General features: G+C 41.0%; 1 protein-coding gene across 3 annotated transcripts in view; it reads right to left on the bottom strand.

The window, feature by feature from the left end:
• The window catches only part of mical3a (microtubule associated monooxygenase, calponin and LIM domain containing 3a), a 192,945-nt gene that overhangs the window by 180,134 nt on the left and 5,521 nt on the right, over positions 1-7,290 (bottom strand). The window lies entirely within an intron of this gene.

Raw genomic sequence — 7,290 nt, forward strand, 5'->3', positions numbered from 1 at the left:
AACCGAGCCCTGGGTATCCTGCTCTGCCTTTGAGAAAATGAAAGCTCAGATGGACCGACCTGGAATCTTGCCCTTTATGAGGTCATAAGGGGCAAGGTTATCTCCCCTTTCCCTGCTCTGCCCGCCCAGAGAATTTGGCCCCCTCCCCATGAGAGAGAGACATCACGGCTTTCAAACGAGCAAAGTGGCAGTTTGTGTGCTTTTCTGTTTGCATCGTTTCTTTTTTCGGGTTTTGAGTGCTTTTCTTTTTGCATCTTTTATGTGTTTGCAGCGCGTTTAGGTATTCCGTTGTGTTGTGTGTATTTACTTTACTTTGCTTTTGCTAAATTGGTGCGCATGTGTTGTCAAATTGATGAAGACGTTTTCTTAATTTCCTTGTGTTTTGTGTATTTGCATGTGTTTTCTTAAGTTGCAGGGTGTTCCCCCTGTCGGCCATAACAGTTTCTGGACAAATATACAAAAAAACTGGTTTAAATTGGTTAAAGTTTTAATTGTTCTTTCAAGTCAACTGGTATTGGCCATGTTTCATGCTGTCAAGAGACAAAGACAGGGTATGGGAATTTTCGTCCAAAATTCAAAAATCCAATTTTCGTTTTTTCAGTCATGCGAGTTAAAAATGTGCTATGTCAGAACATATTTGGCAAAATCTTTATTTATTTATCATATTTCATTTAACGCATCAACTCTTTTTGACATAGGCACAAACCCCCTCAAGCTAGTGTAAAAACACAAAAGTATTACTAATAAAATTTACGTTTTCTGTTTCCATACAGCTTTAAAGTGATACTATAAAATGGGCATAACAATACTTGGCTACCAATCCATTGCTAACATAAAACATATTGAGTAGTGCAGCTTTAATGAATGCAATTCAATCAATAATTCATTGAAACCTGGTTTGGTGAGTAACCATAAATTCACCTCACATTGATATAAATCTATGCACATTCTCATCATTGCCAACCAATAGGACATCAAAAGCAGTTTGCTGAAACTTCACTACAGCACTTTACCAAATTGGATGTAACCCAAGTAGCAAATTTGGACCAACTGCAGCTGAATGTTTGTGTAGCCGGCTGTTTTAGCACCATGTGACCAACTGTGAGCTGGTTTTGTGTCACAGTCCTGTGGCTCCATGTGTTTCCTGTAGTGCTGCCCTTTGTGGTGGGGTTAGGTTATGGTTAAGGGTCACAGCCACCATTGATTGGGGTTAGCGTAAGGTTGGGCTCTTGTTACGCTAAAGGGGCAAAAAAATCGATGGTTATACAGATTTTGAATGATGCCATATCTGCCATGTTTGGGAGATTTTTGTTTAGAACGACAGTTAAAGTAGTTATAGAAACAGCACTTGCTTGGAGAGGTGGAGAGATTATATCTCCAACCTGGCCTGGGAACTCCTCGGGCTCCCCTAGTTGGAGCTGGTTGATGTGGCTCGGGAAAGGGGAAGTTTGGGGTCCCCTGCTGGAGCTGCTGCCCCCATGACCCGTAAGCGGATGAAGATGGATGGACTTGCTAGCTTTGGACAACAGGTGGCCTTCACCTTGTCATTCATGGAGAGTCCCACCAAAGTGTGCCAGCCAAGTGTGGAGGATAAAGGCCACTGTTGAGCTGAGATGTTTTGGATACCTGGGAAATATTACCAGTCTCTTGTCAGATTTCGGCTAACTACTGTATGACTAAGGGTCAACATGGAGGTCAGATAGATTAAATGATCTATGACTGTGTCAATGTTTTCATTATTTACAAATGTGTCCAAACATGCCACATTATTCGAGCCATCATACTGCTTTCTTGCCAAAGGCCCCCCATGTCTGACTAGTAGAAGATCTATTAGAACTGGATCTCTCCAACAGACTGTGATCCAAACTACAGCAGATTTGTCTTTGTCTATTAGAAACACTACAGCCTCTTAGAGGAAAACTCCAAACGGCTTAGACTGTTTTTTTGTGTGTCTTTGTTGACTTTGTTTACATGCACAAGGATTCACACACAGGGCATTGTATAGTCACAGTCCTGGTTCATGTGTTTTTTTTGCCTGTGTGTCATTGTTCTAAATCAAACATGGTTGGTACATCCATAGGGTTTCTGTGGATGTTGCATGTGTATTTGAACAGACATCTGATACAGAAGTCAGCAGCGTCACATGTGGTGCCCATATGTTTCTCCTACAGTCCCTTGGGCATACAGCTCATAATTAAACATCAAACTGAGAAAACTGTCAATTCACAAAAATACCTCCAGTAGTAATGTTCCTTTTTTTGCCTTTCGTTAGACTTTGTAACTCAGTGGTGTAAATGTCTTGTTCTCTTTTAGCGTGTCTTTAACAAGTGTCAATTTGCCAAAGACAACATTCATACATTAAGAATGTGAATGAAGAATGAAAGAATGAAAGTGGAACACCGAGTCCTTTAGAGTCCAACATCCCACTTAGTGGGGCAGGGTATGAAAACAACAATGACTATCTGTCCCTATGGTGATGAGCTCATGGACCGTTCAGTTGTTACAGTGAAGAAATCTGTACATCTGTTGAAGGAGAAAATAAATCCTACAAGCACAAAAAAAAAAATCAAAATGAATCAGTCTATTGAGCTATTATGTGCATTTTCCGTTTCTGATTTGTTAGGAATTTTCATTTCATACTACCTATCATTTTGTATTACTGTATATACCTGAGGCTGAGAATAACTCTTTACGGAGGGTTACTAATCAAATTCTGTGCTTGCTAAATTCAATAACTTTCTGGCTGCTGACAGCTGACCAGCTGTTTTGACTGCCAGATACCAGAAAGTAACCCCAAAAGTCCAAAACTGATTATTATTATTTTTTTTTTTTAAAAAGGCCTCCTATCCAAAAGCAAACCCACACAGTGATGAGTTTAGATATTTTCAAAAGGAAAAATTCATAAAATGTCATTTCAATTTTATTTATAGTATCAAATCATAACAAGAGTTATGATTGTTATTATCAGGACACTTTACAGATAGAGTAGGTTTCTACCACACTCTATAATTTACAAAGACCCAACAATCCCATTAATTCCCCCAAGAAAAGGCATTTAGTGGGACCAAATGTAAATGGTGTGGAATCTGGGCTGCAGTCAGAGGCTCAGTTTTTCATGTTAAACAGGATGGAGTTTTCATAAACCATGCACAGACCCAAGATAATCTGCTTCAGATGAGAATTAAAACGCTCAGTGTTGCATTCGTGCGGTTGTTCATGATGGGTAGCAAATTGTCTGATGAAATGAAAACAAGATGGACGGAGACGCTGAGAATGTTTCTCAGTGGACTGTGTTTGTTCCTTAGACGTCATCAGAAACAGAAGTCTTGAGATGATCTACAGACCACTGTTAAATTAAAGCCTGTCCACACTGCGTCTTCAGGGATCCCAGCAATGATAATTTGTGCTACAACAATCCACAAAGACCCAGGGAGTCTTTACCAAAAAGCTACATTTTTAACAACATGGACTAAAAGACAAATCGCATGTCGTAAACGATGCTGTGCAGTCAACAGTGTTGTACAATGGAATAGTCAGACCAGACAAGACACACCCCTGCAGTGTCCATCTGCTGACCAAAACAAAGCTATTAGGGAAATAATAGCTTAACAGGATTATCTGCTGATGATTGTACAGCTCCGAAGAAAAACACCAATTCTGCAGCACTTTGGAATGTCTGTGCAAGGACTGTGTGGGTTGTACAGTACATGCATGTTATGAATGGGTTTCCCTTTGTCGTTCACTCCACATAAAAGTGTTTGACAAACTGTCCAACTTGTCTCTTTCTGCTCTGCTGTTGAACTTGTGGGAACCTCCAAGAACAATTCATGACAAATGGTGCAGTACACGGGTCAAACAAAACTACCTGGACATGGTTTTCACTGTTCATGCTGCAGAGGCCTCCTCTCCCATGTACACACTCGCGCTAGCAGACGCCTGGCTTGTCCCGCCGGAGCTGCATTCTGCTGCTGCTGACTGCTCTGAAAACATCCAGGGGCTGAGGTCTGCAGGACAGCAGCGCAGCGAGATCCAGTGTCTGCCACAGGGATTAGCGCTGTCAGATGATCAGATGCAGCATACCGGGCAGCTTTACAAAGTTAAACAAAATACCTCCGCCACTGAACTACACATACTGTGCAAAAGAGTGCGTTTTGTACACCTGATTACCATATTTCTTTAAGTCTTAAGACTCTACAATGCTTCTCCTATTAACCCTTGTGTTGTCTTCTCGTCAAAATCAACATTTTTGTTGAATTTTAATCGAGTTTTTCTTACGTCTCTCTCCCTTTTTCATCACTTTTGACGGCTCTTTTCGATGTTTCTCCCTTTTTTTGACGTTTACACTACGTAACACTCACTTTTTAACTTTAGTTCTACAGTTATTTTTGGAATTTACAATCAATAAACCTCATTTACAGGAAAATAAACCTAATGTTTGAGTTAGAAAAGCAGAAATCAGGAATTATTGAGACTAAAATTAAAGGAATGGATGTTGATGGATAATCACAGACTGGAATAAGTCAACTTTTACTCAATACTATTTCAAAACCATTTCAATGTTTTTTCAAATGCTATAAAATTGAATAAGACAGCGCAAAATGAATGAAAGTAGAGATTTGTACTTGCCAAAGAGCGTTGTGTGGAATCAATCATGTTATTTTGGGTAATTAAAAAGAACATTGATGTAGGAAAACGGGTCAATTTGACCCTAGGACAACATGAGGGTTAAGTATAGTAATTAACTGTCCCCATATATCTCTATACTTTCACATATAAAGTGTCCTTATCAGACACCAACAACCTTTCTACACATTTTCTGGAGAAATAAAGGCTAAAGTAAAGTAGTGATTGTGTGTAATTTCAATTTCTACTCAGATATTTTGATTTTAACACTGTAGGAGCATATTCTCTTTTCATCACATGGATGTAATCCCATTTGCCAAATCTCTTATCACAGCACAACAAACATTTTTAATTTGTCAAAATTAAAAATGGGGACAAGAGTCCGGCTGTGGAAGAAGGCCGGCGACAGCTGACCGGCAGGATCAGTGTCTGAAGTCGGAGCGGAGGGCAGCTGCCGAGCAAACGGGCGCCCTCTTATGAATGACAGCCATTCACCTCCCCCTTTGAACATCACATGAGTGCTGCCTCCTACTCTGCACAGCACAATATCGCTCTGTGTCTTCTGATACAGTAGAGGCTGGTGGGGAGGGGGACGGAGATAACCTGCACGGCGACCGTGAGGACAGAGATGGGGGACAGCAGGCGACAGAGTTTGTGTAAGCCAGAGAAACCTGACCTGACACGCCGCGGTTTAGGGCTTTGCAAGCCTTCCAATTTTGATTGTGCTTAGGATTTTTGGCTCCTAGCGTTCACGAAAACAGTGAAATGGTGTAAAACAATTAATTTGCACATCACGTTTTGCAAGAAAACTCTTATTTTGTCTAGGTTCTGAATGAAAAAAATGTAAAAATGGGAAACATATGAAGGGATATATCACAGTTCAAGGTGTTTACACTGTACATTTGTTTAAAGAGCCCCTATTATGCTTTTTGGGGGGGATTTTGGGGTCTTCCAGTGTGTTATATAGTTGTATAAAGTACAAAACAAAGACACATTTCACTCCAAATGGAGCTTTCTCTCCCACAGACAACACTTTTTCTCACCTGCCTGAAAATGGCACACATTCCTGTTTGAAATTCCTCACTTAGTGATGTCACGGAGAATTCCAGCCCAGTTTTTCATAGGTGCTGCCTGAGCAATTCACAACAGAGGGGTTCAGCTGACCAATCAGAGCAGACTGGGCTTTTCAGGAAGGCGGGCCAAAAGCTCAGTTTATTGCGCGTCCAAATCCACTTTTGCTAATCTGACGCGGAAAAAAGGGTCCGTGCACCGAGCACATGGTTCAAAAGGGTCGTACTTAGTGTCTTCATTACCTTCCTGTTGTCCTCGGGTCAAATTTGGCTCATTTTCAAGAGGTTTCTACATCAGAAATTTGGGTTTCTTTCAACCAAATCGTCAAAAAAAACAACAACGAGGATGGTTCCCTACAACGCTCATAACAAGTAAAATAAACGATCAGTACACTACTTTGATTAAATGTGGTTCAAAACAATTTTATAGCATTGGGGGAAAAAAGGATGAAAGAACGCTAAAAAAAAAGTGGAAAATTATGTCGGAAAAAGCTTCAAAAATGTGGGGGAAAAAAACACAAAAATGTCAAAAAGTGCAAAAGAAAATAGATTAAAATTTTGGAAAAAGTGAAAAATTTCAGAAAAGCGACACAAGTGTCGAGAAAAGACAACCAAATAGTTTTTAGACTTAAATTCAAACCCAGAAAAACAAGAGTTGCATGGTCAACGGGAAGACAACACAAGGGTTAATTAGTTGCTGGGTTTTTGGCCTACCTTGGCACATTGCTATTATAATGGACGATTTGCTGCGTAATATTTTTATTTGGAATCTTTTGCATGTTTATGTGCTTCTGCGCTTCCGTATGTGTGTGTAACAAGCACAGCGTGCGCGCTGTGCATAAGCCTAGGTGCATGCGCTAAGGCTGCGCTATTGACTTCAGACCAGGTTTTTGTTGGTCATTGGCAATTACTTCCTGCTACCTCGAGATAGCAATACGCCCAGAATGCACCTGAACACACCGCCCTGCAAGACCAGCACGGCCATGGGTGCAAAGATGGATGCGAGTGCATGTGCTGTTTGAACAACGTGGGCGCTGGATGGTCTTAAAATAGCAAAGACACTTGCGTAGGGCTTTGTGCCACGCTGCGCCGGGTGCAAGAGGGCGCCCATATGTCTCAGGTAGAGGAGCTGAAAATATGGGAGGTATCAGAAACATAACATTTTTTTTACACATCAAAGCTTGTAAACCTATTCTGGTGTGTAGAGTACAAATATGACACTGATTCTGAGTATAACAAGGGCTCTTTAACTGTTACTTAAGTTCAATAAATCCAACATCTTTCCAAAAGTTAATGGTAACCGTGTAAAAATCAAGCAGCCCTACCACAGTGTGATGGTGCTACAAAAGCTGCTACTTCAGGTTCTAACCTCAGAGAAATGATAGTTCTGCGTCATGCAGCAGCAAGTAGGGCAGCACTAGCCAGGGGTAAAAAAAACACCCCATCATCATATTCTTTCCTTTACCCTTCCTTAACCTTCACCCCCCCGGCTCACACAGCTGCTTGCTCATCTGTTTCAACTAGGGTGACCACCTGCTGATAAGCCCAAGGGGGGACAAGTGGTATGTTTCTGAGGGACAATGTGGGACACTGCCTG

Source organism: Etheostoma spectabile, chromosome 8 (genome assembly GCF_008692095.1).
Source record: "Etheostoma spectabile isolate EspeVRDwgs_2016 chromosome 8, UIUC_Espe_1.0, whole genome shotgun sequence".
NCBI classification, from domain to species: Eukaryota; Metazoa; Chordata; class Actinopteri; order Perciformes; family Percidae; genus Etheostoma; species Etheostoma spectabile.